Here is a 21,760-nt window from a genome sequence, read left to right as displayed (position 1 = left end):
ACTTGTATAAAAATAAAAAAAAAAAAACGGAAGTTTGCTTGATTTATAGCGAAGCTACATTGGGCTATCTACTGTGTCTACCGCGGAGAATTGAACTCCGGATTTTAGCGTTTTAAGTCCACAGTCTAACCGCTGTCCCACCGGGGGACAAAACGGAAGTTATATTGAATCATTTAGTGCATCTTAGAATTTATCCAATAAGATAATGTATACGCTGTTGGATTATTTTTAACGACTCCAAATGTGGATTCATAGTAAACATACTTTTCAAAACAAATTTTTCTAAACCTCTATTACTTTTTTATTTAAAAGTAAATTAATACAATGTTTTGCTTTTGTCTGAGGATGTGTTGTTTTAAGTTATTATGCAAATAAATTGAAACGAAAATAAAAGTAACCCTTTCATCAATACTGCGTTAGGAGGTTTAGGCATATGGGTCTGTGCCTTATTTAGTATGTGTTTGCATGGGGAGAGAGAAAAGACTCTGTGCTGAAAATATTGAAAAACCTTGTTATTTTCAGAGCTGTTGAACATCCAGAAAAAGTTCGTCTACAACAAAGGTTTAGATATTTTTGTTCAAAAATTATTATATGTAGTGCAAGTTTTCTGCTACATCTACAAAACGAAGTACTGAACAACTTTTAATCAAGAACGGCTTAATGTTATATGATGTGCCGTATTTCGTCAAGGAGATTGTAGTTGAAACACCTAAAATCACAAAATCAACAATGTAATAAAACTAGTCTGGTACGGAAGGTGACTGTATTTAACTTGAGGAGAGTATATAAAAAATCAACAATATAATGTAATAAAAATAGTTTGGTAAGGATGGTGACTGTTTTTAAGGTGAGGATAGTATCTAAAAATAATTAATATAATGTAATAGAAATAGTCTGGTATAGATGGTGACTGTTTTTAAGATGAGCAGAGTATATAAAAAGTCAACAATATAATATAATAAAAATAGTCTGGTATAGATGGTGACTGTTTTTAAGATGAGCAGAGTATATAAAAAGTCAACAATATAATATAATAAAAATAGTCTGGTATAGATGGTGACTGTTTTTAAGATGAAGAGAGTATCTACAAAATCATGAATATAATGTAATAAAAATAGTCTGGTATAGATGGTGACTATCTTTTTTCAAAGAATACAGTCAAGGCAATCCTCTTATTTTTTAGGCATTCCTCTCTTTATCCGAAAATTGCCCCTAGTATTACAGTTAGCATTTTCAAGCCATACAGACCGATAACATTTAAGAATAGCGTTTATTGGGAAAAGGTACGTCTACGTTTAACCTATAGTGATACTGTTCAGATTTACGTATACCTTCTTGAGATCATAAACGATCGTGATTTATAAAATATACTTTGGTCTTTCGATTTAGCGAAACAACGTTCCACTTCTTCTCATTTTGAATATGATATACTTCAGTGATCGTAGCGTAAGTGATAAGTGCATAAATTAAAATGTATTTGAAATATGAGAAGGAAATGCATGAGGAAGTTGTCTAGAAGATAATGTTTTAGGTGAAAGTTGCATTCAGGAACTACGCAATTAGCTAGAGGAAATCTTGTAACTCTCTCCTTTGCTCGTTAAAGTTAAAGTTTATAGTTAATGATTTCAAAAGCTATGTATCTAGTAACAATTTAAAAGAGTCAAGAATTCATCATAAAGCAAGGCGCTTATAATTCAAACGTAATATTGCGTGAGGGACGTACATACTGTAGTTGCGACTGACAGCAACGTGTCAGTTACCCAAGAACAGCTCGACGACTTGTTCTCAACAGTTATTAAGTTAGGTAGCGTTGTCGTGCATATAAATTTAAAGTGCTGTATCTCTTTTTCTGTCCCTCTGGAAGTCTCACAGTTTGTGGATTTCTCATGTGAAACGTTATTTTTTAATTTATTGTTTTTCATTTTACCTGTGGTTGAACTACGGTTGGAGTGTGCTAACAATGCTTTAGACAAACATAATTTATGTGCAACGGTTGAGTTAATTTTCTATGATATTTGTCTTTCATAGAGAACAATACGACGTGTAATTGTATCATTACCTTATTACGCCTCGTTTTTAAAGCCCCCCCCCCCAGTGGCACAACGGTATGTCTGCGAACTTATAACGCTAGAAACAGGGTTTCGATACCTGTGGTGGGCAGAGCACAGATAGCCGTTTGTGCAGCTTTGTGCTTGACTTCAAACAAACAAACAAATCGTTCTTTAAAATGTTATACGCAAAGTATTCGCAAACTGAGTATCGAAAATTCGTAATTTCGTCTCCTTTATCTCTGGCCAGGTTTATTTTTACTCCAACGTCTCAAACGATTGGGCATATTTGGTAAAGTTTCGATCTTCAATCAAGAGAAGCAGTTTTATTGTATATAAAAATATCACACCTGAGTCACTGAGTACATCTAGACAAAAGAGAGGGCGCTGTTTTAGTGCGGTCTTTGCTGCTTATGATTGGTTGAGCGCATCAAAAGAGACTGCAGCATTCCACCGGGAAGCTTTACTGCAGACCGACCAAGCCGAACAAGCTACTTGCCTCTTCTGCAAGAGTATGATGATCAAATAACAAGATCTCTTAAGTTTATTTAAACTCGGAATTATATCCTACTTTTGAAGACTTGTTCTGGATTATTCGGGTAAGTATCGTTTAATCTAATCGTATAGAGCATTTTATTACCGTATGAACATTTTGTGATATACATGTAAAAAAACGTTTATCTTTCAAGTAAATACTCCTTTCTGTCAAAATCTGATATAACAAAATTGCTCTAGTGCTCTTAAATAATTTTGTGCCTCATTCGAGCTTATTTGATGTTCGATATATCCAAAACTTGAAATATATATCAAATTACCTTCTTATTCATGAAAATTTAAATATTTCATCCCTTGATCTTCATGATTGTTAAGCTTAAACTGCTACTGTAAACATCAATGAAACATCTGTTTATTAACATATGCGAAGCCTAAATCAATCGGTCGTGTTCACCAGCATCCTCTACCACCAGCTAACATGACAATACCGGATATCGCGCAAGAGTGGGGTGATTGGCAGAAAACAGCCATTACGAAGATCAAACACACCAATTTAATATTTATCGAGTTTAGATTCTTAAAGACCTGGACTATTGCTTCATTGGACCGTTTTCACATGATCAAAAAGTGGTCTAGCATATAAAATAGGATTTTAAGTAAGTTTTCGATATGTTAACTTTCCAGGTATAAAGCATTATCCGTGCACATGTTTTCTTATTCATTCAGGGGTTTGATCCGACTAGTTTAGTTAGAAGCACATTTTTCTCGAAGTTATTCCTGTTTTTTCAGTTTTTCGGTCTGTTCATGGTTACCCAACTGTACGCTGAATGGCATAATTATCTACAAGCTGTATCCGGAGAAAAAGTGTCTTAAAAAGTAATCGGTAAGAGAACGGAAACACGTTTTGATCTGTAACTGCCAACATTCACATCAGGGCAAGTGTGTTTGTCTTCAGACGGTTTGGTTCAATGATCTTATAACCTTGAATAATATACATCCACAAATTTGATACAGTTACATTAAAAGCATAATGGTTTCAGGGGATAGATAACAAGTATAATATTTTTATGAATTAGATTATTAGTAAAGTTTTATTCGGTAACAAGGTTTACTACGCCCTTATACCATTACGTATGATCATCAGTAAAGCAAAATGAAAACTCTAGATTCTGCGTTTAATAAATACTACACAGCGAAGATTTAGCCTAAGCAATGGTGTCCCAGTAAAATAACAGCGACAAAACTATCGGTATGATATTGTTAGTTTTATTATATCAGTGTTACGACAAACGAGAGTAATGTTTTAGATTTAGTAAATTGATGAATTAAAAGCTTCAACCACACAAGTTTACAGTAAACACTATGATTTCAGTTATACGGACAACGTTAAAAATGTACCAGAAAACAGGAAAAGTAATAGTTAAAATAGTTAATTACGCTAGAGGTCTCAGCATTTTGTAAGACCTCCTGGTGGATCAGCAGTAAGTATGAGGATTAATAAAGCTAAAAATCTGGTTTCGATACCAGTGGTGGGCACAGCACAGATAATAATTGTATCCCTTTGCGTTTAACAACAAACAAGAGCTAAGTAAAGTTTGTTAGTGTGCTATGCTCACAGCGTGTATCGAAGCGCGATATTTAGCGTTATAAATCCTATACTAACTTCTCCTTAAAAGCTCATACAACATAGATTTGGTTATTTTAGGGCAAAGCCACATTGGCCACATTGACCTACCTGCTGTGTCCCCCGCGCAGATTCGAACCCCAACTTTTAACGTTGTCAGTCTGTATTTTTTTTCTTTATTAATCCACCCTCATAGAGGGCGTATAAACAAACATACATCAGTTATTCGACATAACTCATGACCATGTCGATACAAATTTGGAAAAGTAATAAAAAATAGTTAAGGTTGATTACTTAAACTAAATACAGAGAAAATTAGTAATAACAAACAAAAAATGTTGCTAAAATTAATAAAAATAAAATGATCTAAACTGATAAACATGAAAAATCAAACAATACTATCATACCAAATCACGATATAGGATGTAACCCTGAACACCGTTACTTACCAAATGCCCAGAGTCGCGATAAATAATATAAAAATCTGATAATTTGTCTCGTAACCGAAACGTAAAAAATCGAAATAAATTTTAGCTTTAAGTTGAGTATACTTACTGCTGCCCCTTCGGGGGACAGTTCATAGAGACTCTTTAGCACTATAAAAATACTCAGTGAGATTTGTCGTGAAAACAAGGTATATATATATATATATGTGTGTGTGTGTGTGTGCGTGTCTTAAATCATAGAGCAAATTATGATTCTCCTTCATAAAAGTAATTGAGCAGAATTAAGCACATTATACCCGTTTTATAGAATCTGCTATAATATGGACTAGCTAAATAATCAACTAATTGTTTTGTTTTTTTTTACATATTTTCTGTAGTTGTCTTCCTTCAACCAATTAGTTTTATAGATATATTTCGCAAATGCTGCAAAACCTGTATGTTGTGAAATCATTACTTCCATAGAATAGGAATTCTACGTAAGTTTTCTATTTAAATTATCGTTTAGAAATCTCAAACTCTGAAGGCCGTTTCATGGAAGATATCATTTAGTTAAATGGTGAATGAATCACTTGGCCTCTGCCTACCACATTGTTTTTATGCTGTGCCATTTTAGTAACTTTTCAGACACGCCAAAGTAAAACGTTTTAATAGAATGAAAGCACATGATGTTTTATCTCCAAGTTTATAATAATACAGTTTCTAGAGCATATGCAAAAAAGTATTATCATCAGTTCTACTAAAGTTTTTTTTTTTATTTTTCACATTCATTTTTGGCTCAAGGCATCGAGGTAGTTATGGAATTTCTGTTTGATAAAATGTCTTTATCCAGGATTGTAAATGGAACCCGTCCAAGTAATTCTGCTTGTAGCTGATGTGGCGCCATCTTGCGTTAAAGTTAGTTATTTATATCAACCAGCACCCACCCAAAGTAAATCAAATCGATATTTACCGCCTTAAAAACATACACAATATATATGAAACATTCAATTTTGTTAGATTTTTTTCTGACTTAAATATTACGTTCGGACTACATTTTCGTATATATCTACCTGTTTTTCTTTGGTTCAGATATTCGAAAGGCAGTTACAAATGATTTTATAGCGCTAATAGTGTCCTTAATAATCACATTTGTGTATGACCTGAACATTTTATGTACTTTGTCGAGACTAAGAAGAAAATAAATGCATGTTATTTTAAAGTTCTTAAAAGTAACTCCAACTGTAATATAAATGTAACATCAGTCTCATAATACTTCCTTTTTTGTAGTTTTTGTATTTCTGGTTACTACAGTTTCTTAAAGATTTTAATTGAAATATTAATTTAGTATAATAACTAAATAATGAAAGCAATAGAATAATTTCTAGAAATTTATACTTTTTGTGTATCATGATGCTACCAGACTATACTTCTTAAAAGCCTGTCATAGGCCAGTGTTAAAATGAATGTGTTGAACATCGGTAAAAAAACAACAACAAACACTGTTGTTTTGTTCCACTTATAAATTGTATAAAACGTGTTTGTTTGTTGTAAAGATGAAAACTACAGAATTGCTCTGCCTACCGTGGGAGTTTCTTACTGTTAATACTAAGAAGTTAAAATTTAACATCCGTTTAAGTCCTTATAGATGTACGGATTCGTTATTATTTAATAGATATTGGCACAATGGGGTAATATCCATATTATGTATGTAGCGGTTCTATAAATTTATGTAATATGCTCCTTCCATATACATAAACTATCAGAATCAGTTAAAAATTTGTTGGCACAAATTGCATTACTTGTACTCATTATTTGATGAATATTTCCTCAATTGCTCTGTATTCCAACTTGTGATCAAAACTTCTTTGGAAACCACAAGTCTCAAATAACCCTCAATGTAATTTTTCCCACTATCGAAGAAATAATTTTAGGACGTCAGTAAACTATTCCAGGTAAATCCTTTTTTCTGTGGTAAGTTATCTTTAAGAAAGAGCCAAATGAAGTTACTCTTCCCTAGTAAGTTTTCTATGGTAATCAGACAGATGTTCTTATTTTTCCTTAACAAGTTATCTGCGGGAAAGTACTTGAATGTTTGCACTTCTTTAGTTATCTGTAGGAAGGTGACAACTGAGTGTACTCTTCCTCAGTAAGTTTTTGGTGGTTAATAAACACATAGTCTTACTCTTCCTTCACAAGTTATCTGTGAGAAAGTACCAGAATGTTTACAGTTCTCTACTTCTCTGTGGGAAAGTGCCAGATAAGCGTACTCTTCCCTGGTAAGTTTCCTGTGGAAATGTAAAAGATGTTCCTACTCTTCTCTATTCATTTACTTGTGCCCCCTAGTGCCACAGCGATATGTCTGCGGACTTACAACGCTAGAAACCAGGATTTCGATACCTAACTACAAACAAAATTTGTTTGCAGAAATGCTGAATGAACTTTTCTCTGTAAAAAGTTGCTACTTGAACTTATTCTTCACTATAACCCGTTTTCATAGTAAAGTGCTAGATGACCTTATACTTACCTCGTATGAAGGAATTCTGGATGATTCTCTATGACTTTATGCTTCCCCCGTATGAAGGAACTCTGGGTGATTCTAGATGACCTTATGCTACACTCGTATGAAGGAACTCTGGGTAATTCTAGATGACCTTATGCTTTATATATATATATATAGAAATAACGATTTCTAAAATGGTTATTATATCATGAAAATTTAAGGTGTCACTAAACCATGTATTGTAAGAATGGTTAGCAGACAGTTTAAATATTACTTATATAGCAAATACTTGTTACGATTAGTGTCACTCATTATTAATTGATAAAATAAATAAAAAACACAGACCTATTATATATCTGTTAAATAACGTTATAAATTAAATACGGAACGACAAAAACTGTAGAGTCAGTGGAAGCCAAAGGAAACGGCTAACTGAAATTCACGTCTTGCACTGTTGTTCAGAAAAATCATAAAATTAAAACTGGTTTACTGATTAATAACCAAAAAGAAAACAATCACTGAATAGTTTACTTAACACAAAAACTAATTCTGTACTTAGAACTTCATTGGGAAAAAGTAAAAATCATCCAGAGTTCCTTCATAAGGGGGAAACATAAAGTAATCTAGAATCACCCAGAGTTCCTTCATACGAGTGAAGCATAAAGTCATCTAGAATCACCCAGAGGTCCTTCATACGAGGGAAGCATAAGGTCATCTAAAAGCATCCAGAGTTCTTTCATACGAGGGAAGCATAAAGTCATCTAGAATCACCCAGAGTTCCTTCATACGAGTGAAGCATAAAGTCATCTAGAATCACCCAGAGGTCCTTCATACGAGGGTATATATGACTGAGTAGCGTTCTTTGGGTCTGATCTAAATAGCCGGCACTGAAGACTTGATGAATGTCCTGTTTCTCATTAGTTCCGCTTACCGTGGCATTCTGTATTTGATTAAAAACAACAAAAAAAAGGCACCAAACGTTGCTTGTGGTTAAGCTGGAGCATCTATCGTTTCTTTCAGTCAGGTCCATGAACCTTTCTGTTGATGATCGAGGTCCGAATATGGACTTGACAGAACTTGTGGGTGGTAAAACACTGGCACATACAAATTTTCGCAACTCAAGTTTCTCTACAGAAACTTTCATAACCATAGCTAGTTTATCAACCTGTTTTTGTGGTTTACCAATCCCCTAGCGGAACGGTTTAGTCATATAGCTCTTTAAAATAAATTCGAATCAACTAAAGGATGAAGACATTCTGCAGTACGTTCTGGTAAATTACATTCTTGGTATCTTGTTTGTTTTTTGTTGGGTTTTTTTCGAGCTTCATACATGCAATCAACACAGGAAGCTGGTATTATTATAAAAGAAATTTACAGGCCTTAATTCGTCAAAACTTTTCGTTTTTTAAAAGATAACTTTAAAATATTGTTCGTAGTTATAGCTGTTTTGAGGAGTACATATTTTACTGTTTACCAAGTTACGTTGTTCAAAGATGGAATTGTTTGTGTGTCATACAAGAGATAAACTGTTATTTTCTGCACTAAATTCCCTATTCCCCGAGCATGTTCCTCTAGGTGGACACAACACAGATAGACCATTGTGTACTTTTGTGCTAAAACATACGATTCATTTTCACAACTTTTTACATTAATTTCAAGCTAATAATAATAATAATACCAAACATTAATTTTTTCTTGTAGTCTCGTGTTTCGTAAATGTATGCGAATACATTAATTCTAAATTAAGTTTTATGTACATGCATATTTGTATTAAAACGCCATTATGCATTATAGAGGAGGACTTATCATTTTCATTTTTAATTTACATGATCAAGATATTTGTTTGGGTCGGGGTGTGGCCTAGTGGATCCAGGATTGTGAATCTGAGAGTTCATGGTTCGCATCACCTTACCACAACGAATAAAAAACAAGTACATGATGTTTCTCAAAGGGAATCCAATCTGATTTATATAACTATTTAAACAAGTAAAATCAACAGAGAAACTAAGTAACTATGATATTTATCCTGATTTATCTGTAATCTACTCCATTTTGTTCTTTATATCTACTTTCTTTTGATGTCATTGGTTGAAATGTTTAAAATAATTTTAAATGATATATTAAGCGTGTTTGTTTTTTACTCCAATGTTGATTACTTTGTGTTCTTAGCTCAGTATATGAAATTAGGACTAACCTAAACCTTTTGAGCTTGGCCGACCCCTATGATATATTATTGGGATTAAGGCCACAAATACCATTAAGAACGAAGGTATCTAAGTAATGGTATAACGCATTATAATCATTATAGACTTAATATTCATTTGTATTGGGGATGCCCCCCAGTGGCACAGCGGTATGTCTGCGGACTAACAACGCTAGAATCCGGGTTTCGATACCCGTGGTGGGCAGAGCACAGATAGCCCATTGTGTAGCATTGTGCATAACTACAAACAACAACAACCTTGTAAAATGATATATTATGTGTCGCAAAATGTGCCAGACAGTGTGTCACGACACGTGTTACTTTATATTCAATGTAACTACGGCAGAGTTTGTGATAATTCAGTGAGCAGTAACTAAACATTGTTTATTGTTTCTTAGGCTGACTTACTGCTTAATCAGTTTTATTTTAATACCGTTTCCGTTTAAAAAACAAAGGAGACGAAACAAAATAAATTAAAATCCTGATGAAACGGAAAAAATTACTTCAGAAATAATGAAGATTAACGATCTTAGTGTTGCTCAAAAAAAGGTTTTCAGTCTGTTTATTTTTATTAGTACATTCACCTAACAAATCCATATTCTTGAAGCTGATATAGTTCGATATACTGAATGTGTTCCACATGAAATATTGACAAACAGTTGTCTATTTTCGTTTCAAATGTATCTGAACTAATACAGAAAATGTACCATTCGTAATTCTCTTTATCGTTAAATAGCAAACAGACAATAGAGATTGAAACACGTGTTTTAGTTAATTATTTCCACCGCTCAATACCAAACAGTCGAAACCGGCTCTGCGTAGCCTAGTGATTAGTGTGCCGGACTGTGTATGCAAGAGTTTCTCATTCGCTTCCTGTTTCCAAAAGTGATATATGAAAGTGATGGTCAAATCCTATCTTTCGTTAAAGAAGTGTTGCCCAATTGTTGGTATAGGGTGCTGTTCACTAGCTGCCTTCCCTCTATTCTACCAGTTCAAAATCACATGATGGCTAGCGCAGATAGTCCTTGTGTAGCTTTGCCCAAATATCGAAAATAAAATATGTTCTATAAAATTGAAGTGTTTTTATGCCTCAAGGATTTTTTCAATGTTTAAACATCCAAATTAATAAACTTAACTACTTATTATAGAACACCTGTTCAAAGTATAAAATGGTTAAGAACGTATAACATGAACGTGTTCATTATAACGGGGATTAGCCTCCTCTTTGGAGACAATCAAAGATAGAATTATTTTCATAACACTTTCATCGAACCGCTGAAATACGCTTGAGATGAAATAAATTGCAATTTTTCATTCCTTAGGCAACATTCCAAATTGTCCCACAGCAGCTAAACTGGATTCAGGTCTTGGCTTTGAGCTGACCAAAGCAGTTTCTCTGCGTTATTTGTTTTAGAATACCACTAGGAACATTGCGCATGGTATAGTAATAGTCTGTCATGTCAGAAATAATTATAAAATGGAAATAAAATCGAATCCTGGTTCCTGCCATCACTTACAGCCCGCCTCAGAATTTCCATGAAGATGGTAGTAAATTAGCAGTCAAAACGTGAGATCTGATGTAATTATAACGAGTAATTAGTGTTTAATAATAATGATTAATAAATAATTAGTAATTAGAATTAGGTGATCAGTTGGACTACTAACCATTTAAACTATTATTAATGCCTGTATAGTGTTAACAGGTTAATTTTAGTACGATAACTTGTAATAATTAGCTTTAGGAACTAGAGATTTTAGAGAATAACTGATTACATACGAAATGAAATATTTGTATTTTTGACACGTATCTACGAGATTAAACCCATTGCAAAGTAATAACAAGACGAATACTAACTTTTTCAACTGACACTAAATTAAATCTATTAAGTATGTTATTTTATCTAATAATTAATGAAAGGTTATCGAAAGTATGCGGTGCGATGTGTGTCCCGGAATACAAAGGAACATAATAAAATAGTTGGACAAACGAAATGACCAGGCATGGCCTAATAATTAATGTCTCGGGCTGCAAATTACAAATTCTAAATTTTGTGCTACGGTGTGTGCATTCAGCTAAGGAAAATATAAGCTTTAAGGGTCAATTCTGATGTCTTTAGCACAGAAATGTTATGTTAAATAATTAAGAATGATTTTATAGGCATCACCAAAACAATACCTGATGACAAAAATAACAAGATTTATAATAAACGTAACATAACTAAAAATGAAATATAATCTGGTTCAATTTTCATGTTAAAGAGCAATCTTAATGTTTTATTTTTTGAGTTTAAAACATGGATAATTCAATTAAATTGTTCTCCATTTCTTCTATTGTTCTTATAAAAGCTATATTAGATTTTAAAATGGCCACTATTAGCAGCCTATAATGTCAAATATTTTGGGTTATAACTCACTTAAAAACAGGAATATATTATGAATACCACCATCTTCAAGGTCAAGGATTTTGAAAATGATAATTAGAATGTGTCTTCTATCTTGGATTCCAATATGGCGGCAATAAAAGTAATTTCTAATAAAAACATGTGGCCAATCACCCATTTCTTGCATCAAGGAGTTTGAAAGTGACACTATCTGTGAATTAACATATACACATAGCACTTCAAAACGTGTTATTCAATGGATTTCTATATAATCAATGCCATTATCATCACCATCTATCATTAGCATCCACATCTGAGATGTTACAGCTATCCATGTCCTCCGATTGCAATCACTTCATGACTACACGCTAGACTACAGGATAACTTGTTTTGTAGGCAGGAACAGTCTTTTGTCTCAGAATAACTTTCTTACCCCCTTATTTTAGAAACTGTAAAATCTCATCTGAAGCAGAATTTTTCAAGCACTTTATAGGTTTAAATGTATCGTTATAATGTTTTTCTTATCCATGACCTATAGGAGATGGTTATTCCTGCAGTGGTATCCTGCATGATCTCCAAATGAAGCAGATGTAATTTACTCTCCATGTGTGAGGGATTAGAGTATATCTTGTAGAGGAAAATTTTCACACTAAGGTTACCTTTGGAGAATAGGCAATAAACGTAAACCTTTCTAAGATAACAAATCTCTCAGATGAAACATTCTCTTGATTTCCCAAGGGTTCTAAGGGCAATATTTCATCACTGTCATCTAGTGAAAACATTAGTTTAAACCCTACAAATATACTACCCAGTTAGCACCTGATCAAGTATGCGAACTTAGAAGAGTTTTAGACTTTGCAAAGCCTAATGCTTCATAATGTTCTTCAATGTTAATAACTCTCTCAGATTTCCCTCTGCCAATATGCATAATTAACTTTGAAATCTTCAACTCTTCAAATATGTCGACAAAAAGCACTTAACATCAGTGTCAGCTGAATGTCCATCGATGATGCATCCAAACAGTGCAATTATGTGATAGTATCTGCCTGTTCGAGATCATGTTTTAATATTGAACTATCTAATAACCTTGGTTTATTTGATGTGGTTTCAGTACCTACGAGGCAAACAACAACTTTGTCCCTCAAACCAAATGTTTTTATTTTAAGTCAATATAAGAAAGTAATGTTTTCATGGCAATATTCTGAATATCCATCAATTCTCTTACATGGGATTTGACTGGTACTACTACCTTTGAACGTTTTATGCGTGTTTGCTCTTTAAAGAAACCTACGAAGTAGCGGTCAAACAAAACTCATTAGCATTTCCTAGCTGTCGATAACGGAAACACATCAATCGCCTAACATTGAAGATTTCTTTATACTAGCTTCTTTCTTTATGCTATGGACTTCAACCAAGGCTTCTATGATTGCTATTTTATGATTGACCAAATCAGGCTCTGCTAATTCGGATGCACATGGAGCGTTAATTGCTTTAGTTTGAGTCATTATCTCAGACTTATCAATGGGGATATACAACAACTGATCTTCTGTGATGGTACCAGGGTGGATGCATATTCACCAGTTTCACCTGGTATATTTATCATATCTGGTATTGCTTTCTGAACTAATGGAAATCGTGTAAGCAATGTCTTTCTTCCCAATAATTTGACTACGAGGACCTCTTAATTTTATTTTCTTCATTGTGTTCCATTTGAATGAAGGAGACTTTGGAAGAAACCACTAAGTTCCAACTTCGTTGTATTTCTCCTGACTCTTAACACCTCTGGCAAGTATACGATGCTGGACTTATTCATTGGAATACATGTTCATCAAGTCAGAGTCTTCACGAGTGAAAGGATTTCCTGAAGTATACAATATGCCTGCTTTAATGGTGTGTGCATTGCTGAATATGTTTGTGCCGTTAACTGAAAATATTTCACTCCAATTACTTTACTGGTGCCTTGAAAATTCCAAAAGTACTTAATGAGTCGAGACAAATATAACATCTTTATCAATATATTTATTTCAAAGCACTGAGAGTGCCATTTTTGAACTCGTTGACACTGAAAATGGTATAATAGACAACGAAATGTAGTTTTTAAGCATTATATAGAAAACTTGATAATACATAGCGGCCATTTTGAAATTCAATATGGCCGCTACGTAATTCTTGAAAATAAAATATTGAAAAATGTTTTGCATTTTCCATGTTTTAACATTATGAAACGAATCATAAATTTACTTTAAAAACGAAAATCGAGCCAGATCCTATTTTGTTACACATGGCATCATACTAATACTAAATATTCAACAGTATGTAACTAGAATTAAGAAAACATATCTGACTGGTGTGTGTGTGTGTTTCGCAGATGTAATTTAAATTGATTTTTATATTCATGACTAAATACTAATGTGTTTATATTTCTTTCTCCAGTGTGGTTTACCTGGCCATGACATCTTATTTATGTGCACTGTTAGGCTAGAAGTGCAGACTAATTACACTGCTTTAAACAGTCGAGGAGTTATCGAAGTTTTCTATATTCTAGTTATGATAAAACACAAATGCTACTATTAAATATTGTTAATAGCACTCCGAATCTCATTTTTATTCAAAACAAATGTCAGGTGGCCAACCATATGAATTAATATTTAAATTTATATTATTGTAAATCTCGTTCACAATTGTTCATTTGATACTAAATGTCTTTTGGCCATTAAATTATCAGGAAACGTTTTTAATAAGGCGCGTGATTACCTCGAACACTAATACAAGACATATATATATTGAGATAGGAAAATTAAAATGGGTGAATCAAACGGATACTATGTTTATATCGCCTGCTCCTCCAACAGAGCTGCTTCCAATTCGACTGGAGCTAGTATTTAGAATACTGAACGGTGAATCCGAACGTCTATAGTTCACGTACCTTTGCTGTAAATTTTCGTTTCGCACTTTGGATGCGTGTATATGCGTGTTATAAGAGTGACGCTTAAATCCCACTATTCGATTAGAAAAGTTCAAAAGTTAGCGGTTGTCGCTGTCAAATAGTGTCTTTTTCCTCTGGTCTTGTGGAGGCTTGTGTAACTCTGCGCGAATATCCGAAACAAACAAAAAACTTCCGTTCATTATCATCACACTTTGGAGGTGAACCTCTTCAAATGTATTTCCAGAACATCTTTTATATATAGTCAACCAGATTCGAATCCGGTGAGTTTCCTGCCTCGTGCTTTTGCCTTGTCATAGATAAGATACGGAGAATTCCGACTATACTTTAGTTTCAACAGTGAACAAAGAAATATTTAATCAACAGAAACAATTAAGTCAACAAAAACAAAATTACCTAACCTTTTGCTTCTTCACAGATATTTCGTCAAACTACAGTACTGTTCGTTATAATAGTATGAAGTAATAGTAATTTTTGTTCTTTTTTTTTGTCGATTTTTCATTTGTGTACGTGTGGAAGCTATATGACTACCACGTGTTTCGTTATTGATGACGCACATAAACGTGCAAGTACCACATAATATCATTTTAAACAATCTGAGCTATAAAATTAAATTGGTGTAGTTACATTGTTCACCTTTTTTAAGTGATTAAGAGTTTTAATAGAACATTTCCTATTTATCTAAACATTAAACTACATCGTGTTCATATCTTGGATCTTTGTGTGTGTGTGTGTATGTGATAAACACAAGAAACATTAAATATTATTAACAACATAGTATGCTGCAGAAGTTCGTTTGCTTTTATTAGGCTTTTTAAATGCCCCCAGAAAAGTCAGTAGATGGAACTATTAGGATAATAAAAATAATGTTTCCTAAAATAAACTCAAATTTATATTATAGTCGTCGAATATCATCAGTAGATAAGTTAACGAGAATAGTAGAAAGGGTTGTCATTTTCCACAAATGATTTTGAAATTATTTATACTATATAGAATTAATAATAGGATTAATTGAAATCGTTTCGAGTTTTGTAATCGAAGTTTATTTGTTATATGTCTAGTACAGTCTTGTGTAACTAACATCTAAGTCTATTTAGTGTTAGTATGTGAAATATTGATAACTATATACAACTTGAGTGCATTCATTCCTCCCACAACAAATGACACATCTCATCTTCTTAAATTACACGATAGTAATAGAGAATTTCTAAACAAACAAAGTCTCTAGCCTGGAAACATCTTGCCTCCCCCCCCCCCCCAAGTGGCACAGCGGTATGTCTGCGGACTTACAACGCCAGAAACTGATTCTTCAAATAGGAGGAAAGATATTATCAGTTTTTCATCACTATTGGCCAAGTTTTTCGTCGAAACCATTCAAGCACCGAAGCATACAGCAAAAACGGCTAGGTGTACTGCGCCAAAATCTATGCACGGCTACTATACAAGCTCCTGCAAAAGTTGTAGGTCAATGAGTGCAGTATTAAGTATATCATAAGGTAAATTCAATGACGAGGAACCCACTTTGAGACTAATAATGGCTGGAGACGGCTTAAATGGGTAATGAAGAAAAACTTTAATATAAGTTTAACATGACAGTAAATGTACAACGTTTCGACAAGGTTTTGTCATCATCAGGTACTTATATTATACTTATGTTAAACTTATATTAAAGTTTTTCTTCATTACCCATTTAAGCCGTCTCCAGCCATTATTATATCATAAGGTAGTTTTAAAGTTAAATTAAGTACTTGCATTTTTTTTCTTCCTGAAGAATTTCTCTAAGCAATTCACTTTCCGCCATTGAAAAAACCCGGTGCTTTGCTAATGGAAAATAATTTGTACAATTTATCATTTCTCCAGTTTGCTATTGTACTTTGTCTGTACGTGGTTTTCTGCGACTATTTCAGTGAGTTTTCTAGCATTAGATGATTACCATATCAGATTTCTCTACTCTTATGAGTAATGATGTATTCTACTGATTTTCGTACTTCTCTGAAATTGTGGTATTTTAGTATCATTTTATTATTGCCCCCCAGTGGTACAGCGGTATGTCTGCGGACTTACAAATCTAGAAAATGGGTTTCAATACCAGTTGTGGGCAGAGCACAGATAGCCCATTGTGCATCTTTGTGCTTAATTCCAAAGAAACAACCAAAACTGGATACCTTTCACAAATATAGAACATTATTTAACCTTTTACCCTTTAGTTTACTAACTAGTTTATCTTGGGTTTTTTTTTGTTTGTTTGAATTTTGCACAAAGCTACACGAGGGCTATCTGCACTATCCGTCCCTAATTTAATAATGAAAGACTAGAGGAAAGGCAGCTAGTCATCACCACCTACCACCAATTCTTGGGCTACTCTTTACCAACGAATAGTGGGATTGATCGTCACATTATAACTCCACCAAGACTGAAAGGGCGAGCGTGTTTGGCGAGACGTATATTCGAATTCGCGACACTCAGATTGTGAGTCGAGCTCCCTAACCACTTAGCTATGCCAGGCCTACTAGGTTATCTTTCAACCTTAATAGTCTTGCCAAAATAATTGAGTTATTCCAACTGAACATTTATTTTGAACCAATTTTAATGAATCATTTAATGGCTTTACTCAGAACGGTCTTATTTTTCGTCTTTTACTTGAAGCCGTAACAAAACCGAAAAGAAAACAATTTAACGTTTTTTGCCTTTTGTTTTATCTCTGTATCGCGTAAATTTATGTAAAGTTTTCTGTTCAAAAGCAGTTTATACTACAAAATTTAAATAAACCAAAATATATCATTCTTATACATATGTTTAGATATATTGACAGTACTAAATAAAACAGTATACCATTTTACATCTAACATTAGTTGCCAGTTTAATTTCAAGATTTTAAGATCATAGTACGATTTACCTTGTAAATCATTTGAATGACCTAACAAATCCAGTGAGTATAGATGGCGTGAGCAACCGGTAGATTAAATAAAGCAGTTATGGTACTTTTGGTTATAATCTCGATAGCCCATCACGAGGTTTAGTCAACTTAGAAGGTTTAAAATTAGACTTGTATCAAGATATTACATCCAACTACAAGATAGATATTTCAAAATATCCAAGAAACGTCATATAACTGTTAAGCATTTAAGCTTTATCTATTCACCATACAAAACGCAAGAGTGTCTCGTGAACGTGAAGTTTCTAACCAAAGCACTTTCAGTTAATTGGTTTACTGAAATAAGATGTTTTGTTAATCAGGTTCTCCACATTAAATTACTGATATCTTGTCTAAAGTATTCTTTATTTTGTGACATAAAATATTAACATTAATATTTAAAGAGCTTGTTACGCAAAAGTGCATGCATGAATCACTCATCTGGACCTGGTTGTTATTTTCTCACGCGTAGCTCTATTATGTTTGGCATATTATAAATTCAAATCTCTTGTTTCAGTGTTTCAAGCTTTATTGTGTAATAAATGAGTAATTCGAAAATTTCTGTTTCACCATCATAAAAAGTAAACTTCAAATTTATTCCTTGTCTTCATTTTAAGAAATTGCGTCTTACATTTAAGTTGTTTGTTATCATACAATGAAACCAATTATCTTGGTGGCTGAGTAATGATAAAGGCTTCGCTCTTTTGTTTTGAAATGATTGCAAAGCAACAAAGTGCTTAGAAATTTGTAGCACATCAAGCGTTACGCACAATGAATAAGTTACATTAGCTAGTTTTAATATTATTTGATATACCATTACACTAATGTTAATAAATTACAAAAGGTTCAGATACAATTTCTTCCTTAAAAATTTAGATGCGTGGCAAATAAGTATGCATATATATATATATACACGTATAGTATTTTTAATATAAATATACATACTTAAGAAGGGTTGAGTTCGTTATGTTAAAATGGTTCTGAATATGTATATCAGCAAGTCACATGAAACTATAACCGATTTTTATGAGCAATGGAACGGAATGTACCAGAACTACATTTTGATATTGTTTGGCGTTATGTGAATAGTATGACAACACTTTAAAAATAGATCGCTTTTGGGAAGGAAGGATATGTAACAAAATATTGATACACTCAGACAATAAAGATATTTCAAGATCGGGCATTCAGAATTTCCAATATGGGGAGATCCCTTGCCTCGCACTTAATGGCATTAAAAACAAAGGAATATGGATCAACTTGGGGCACCAGAACCTTCCAGAAAGATAGCTGCGACATGTCGTACCACTCATTCGTGGTGAGAGCCTACAAACACAAATATCAGTGGCAAAAGCCTCCACAGCCCCAGACGACAGTACGCAACAAAATTAAGAAGGATTTCCGTCTGGAAAAGTGAAACAAGTACACAAGGTATTGTTACGACACTTTTATTCAACCGTCGCATACCTCAAGCACCTTGAGAGTAAAACGGGTATTCATGCTATTTCATATGATAACATACAGAGGAAACGCCTATGAATTTCTTTCCGATTGGACTTTTAAAATGGAAACTGGAAAAAACTTCTTCCTGATATACTAGATTACTTATGACAGCACCAAGGGAGGAAGATTGTGCTTTAGATATTACAGACCTACGATGGAGCCTTTTGAAATACGCTACAGCGCTATTGTCAAAATGCATGGTCGTCAGATAGAGCATGACCGTACGTGGCAACATGGACTGTAATTACGTAGCGAAGTTACAAATTCGATTCTTATGACGTAACGAACCTCTGTATAAACCAAAGATAGAAAACATTTTGAGCAGAAAAAAGTGGTAAAACGACGAGAGTGTTTTTCATTCCACAATATATCTCATTTTCTGTACTTATATTTTCCCAGAATGCCTCGCAAATTTATCTTCTTTGTTAGAAATTGCGAAGTTTATGGGTAGATATGTGCATTACCCGGTGGGAAAGTACCAGTATTTGCGTTCGCATAATAAGTGATATTAAGGTTCAAAAACGGTTTTTTACTACAACAGAGGATGGTTTTAAACTAACTAGCTCTGACGTGGTAAATAGACGACACCAGTACTATAACTCATGAACAACTCGATGGGTTTGAAAATGTGATTGTATTGTTTATTAGATAAAACAACAACATTTTACGTTTTTAAAATGTTTCACGCGATACATGAATTGAAACTAAAGAAAGTACTTAGAAGCTGTATGATTCATAAAATTTGTTATTATGTGCTTAGGCGTTGAACAGTCCATAAAATTACTGAATGTGCAGACTGTAATGAGCATATGTATGTACACATAGTCCGTAAGGTACTACAAGCTTCACAGATACAGCACAATCTATAAAGTACCACTAGACGCGCATACGCAAACAGCTCGTAAAATTACTATAGAATACTTAAAATGTATAAGGAACAAGCTAATGATAAACGACCATTTGTCTCTGCCAAGTTAGGTAACAATCTGACGAATTAACTCCCTTCTTAATCACGAGTCATAAAGATTATACAGTATATTTCTTTTACATAAGCTTGATTTATTTAATGTATACAAGAACAAAGCTGAGAAAACATTCAAATTATAATGTACTATTACCTCTGACTTCAAAAATAATACAGTAACATATAATGATAATCCTCAATTATATTTTATATTCAGCTCTAACAGCTACTTAGAATGTTAAGTCGAAGTATCCATGTTAAATTTATACGTCAATTGTCACGTTAACAACAATAATGTGTGAACGTGTATTCATAGCGAGAAGCATAATATGAATAGCTCTAGTCAGTTGATTATTTTTCTCGATGACAAAACTAATTTAGTACTCATTTTAATTTAAACACCTCGTTGGTACTACCCTAGCACAGAAAACAAAACTGGCAACCTGGTGGTAATAAGTACTCAGAGGCTTAATTAGCGTTAAGTTCAACCGATGTCTTTCAACTGAAGTCAAGAGTTTGTTTACTTATTCAGTCTCTAATAAGGGTAAGAACTAGTCCCGAATTACGTTTCGGGTTTACGAACTGAAGAGAACTAGGGAATAGGGAAGTGCCATAATAGAACAGTGGTCAGCACTAAAAACAAAAGAATAACGAACTGCGTGCTACAACTTCCCAAAATGTTGGCAGATAACTTGACAAATTCAACAATAACTCACAGTTCTCCGACAAACAGGAAGTTACAGTTGATGAATCAAGCATGTTACTTAACTCTTCACTCTGTTTACTCTACCTCTGAAGGTTTACACGAACAAAGATATCATTCTACTATTTGCTATGAAATACAATCTCTTTAGTCATTTGCTTCACAATTTACATAAAGTAAGTCGCGAATACTGTGTATAAACGCCTAATTTGAATAAGCGTAAAAGCACTTAAACTGGAAGCTAAGTCTTTCTTTAAAAACAAGTGTAAACAATCCTAAACTACACGTGCACAACAAGGACGTAGACGAAAATTCCAAAATAGTGTTAATATAAAGAGAAGCCACACTGTCCTAGTTAAGAAGTTTAAGTTGAGGTAATAATTCTTTAATTTTATAGTTGTCAAATTTCTTATTGATAGAGCAAAATTTGTTTTGTCAAATTAGGCAGACATGCTACAAACCGGAAGTATCAATTACTTTGACGAAAAATGATGGTTACTGGTCGCAGAATATATAATTATAATAAAGAAGATTTAAAGATTACTTTATAAAATTTGGCAAACATATTTTTTCGTTTTCTGTTAATGTTTTAACTAGAAGAATATCTTAAATAACCGGAAATGACAATATTTAATACATGTCATGGACAGTACAAAGGCAGTCTGGCGGAAAACTTTATATTTTAATAATAAACAATTTCAATTTATTTCAAATACTCACCAAAATTAACGAACGAAATTTTATCTAGTAAATAGCTATGAACATAAATATGAAAAAAAAATGGCAGACATGCGTGTTTGAAAGTTATTCTTTTGCGATAATTAATGTTTCGTTTACATTATATTTACATGTGTGGAAATAAAGTACACTCCCAAGTTACAGTTCACCAACTTGGGTTGGAAACTGTGTGGAACAGCTTTCTCTTTTTTTAATTTAATAAACGTTGTTTTTATCGAATAGCTCAATAGAAGTAAAATAGTAATGTTTCGAAAAACATATGTACTTATTCGTATGCCAAACTAAGTGCACAGTAAAATGATGGTTTTCTCTAAATGT

The 21,760-nt window shown here is 33.3% G+C and overlaps 1 protein-coding gene across 4 annotated transcripts in view; it reads left to right on the top strand.

Annotated features, from left to right (window-relative positions):
* The first annotated feature begins 2,473 nt into the window (after nt 1-2,473).
* LOC106458063 (microtubule-associated protein 2-like) overlaps nt 2,474-21,760 on the top strand; it is a 61,965-nt gene continuing 42,678 nt past the window's right edge. For 3 of the 4 annotated variants that reach the window (XM_022384197.1, XM_022384196.1, XM_013917519.2), the window contains exon 1: nt 2,474-2,647. The gene's annotated coding sequence lies outside the window, so the exon portion shown is untranslated. The remainder of the gene's footprint in view (nt 2,648-21,760) is intronic. The other variant, XM_022384195.1, reaches the window with a different exon arrangement.

Source organism: Limulus polyphemus, unplaced genomic scaffold (assembly GCF_000517525.1).
Source record: "Limulus polyphemus unplaced genomic scaffold, Limulus_polyphemus-2.1.2 Scaffold411, whole genome shotgun sequence".
In the NCBI taxonomy this organism is placed as follows: Eukaryota; Metazoa; Arthropoda; class Merostomata; order Xiphosura; family Limulidae; genus Limulus; species Limulus polyphemus.
Note: the sequence above shows the minus strand (reverse complement) of the source record. Positions and strands in the feature narration are given on the sequence as shown.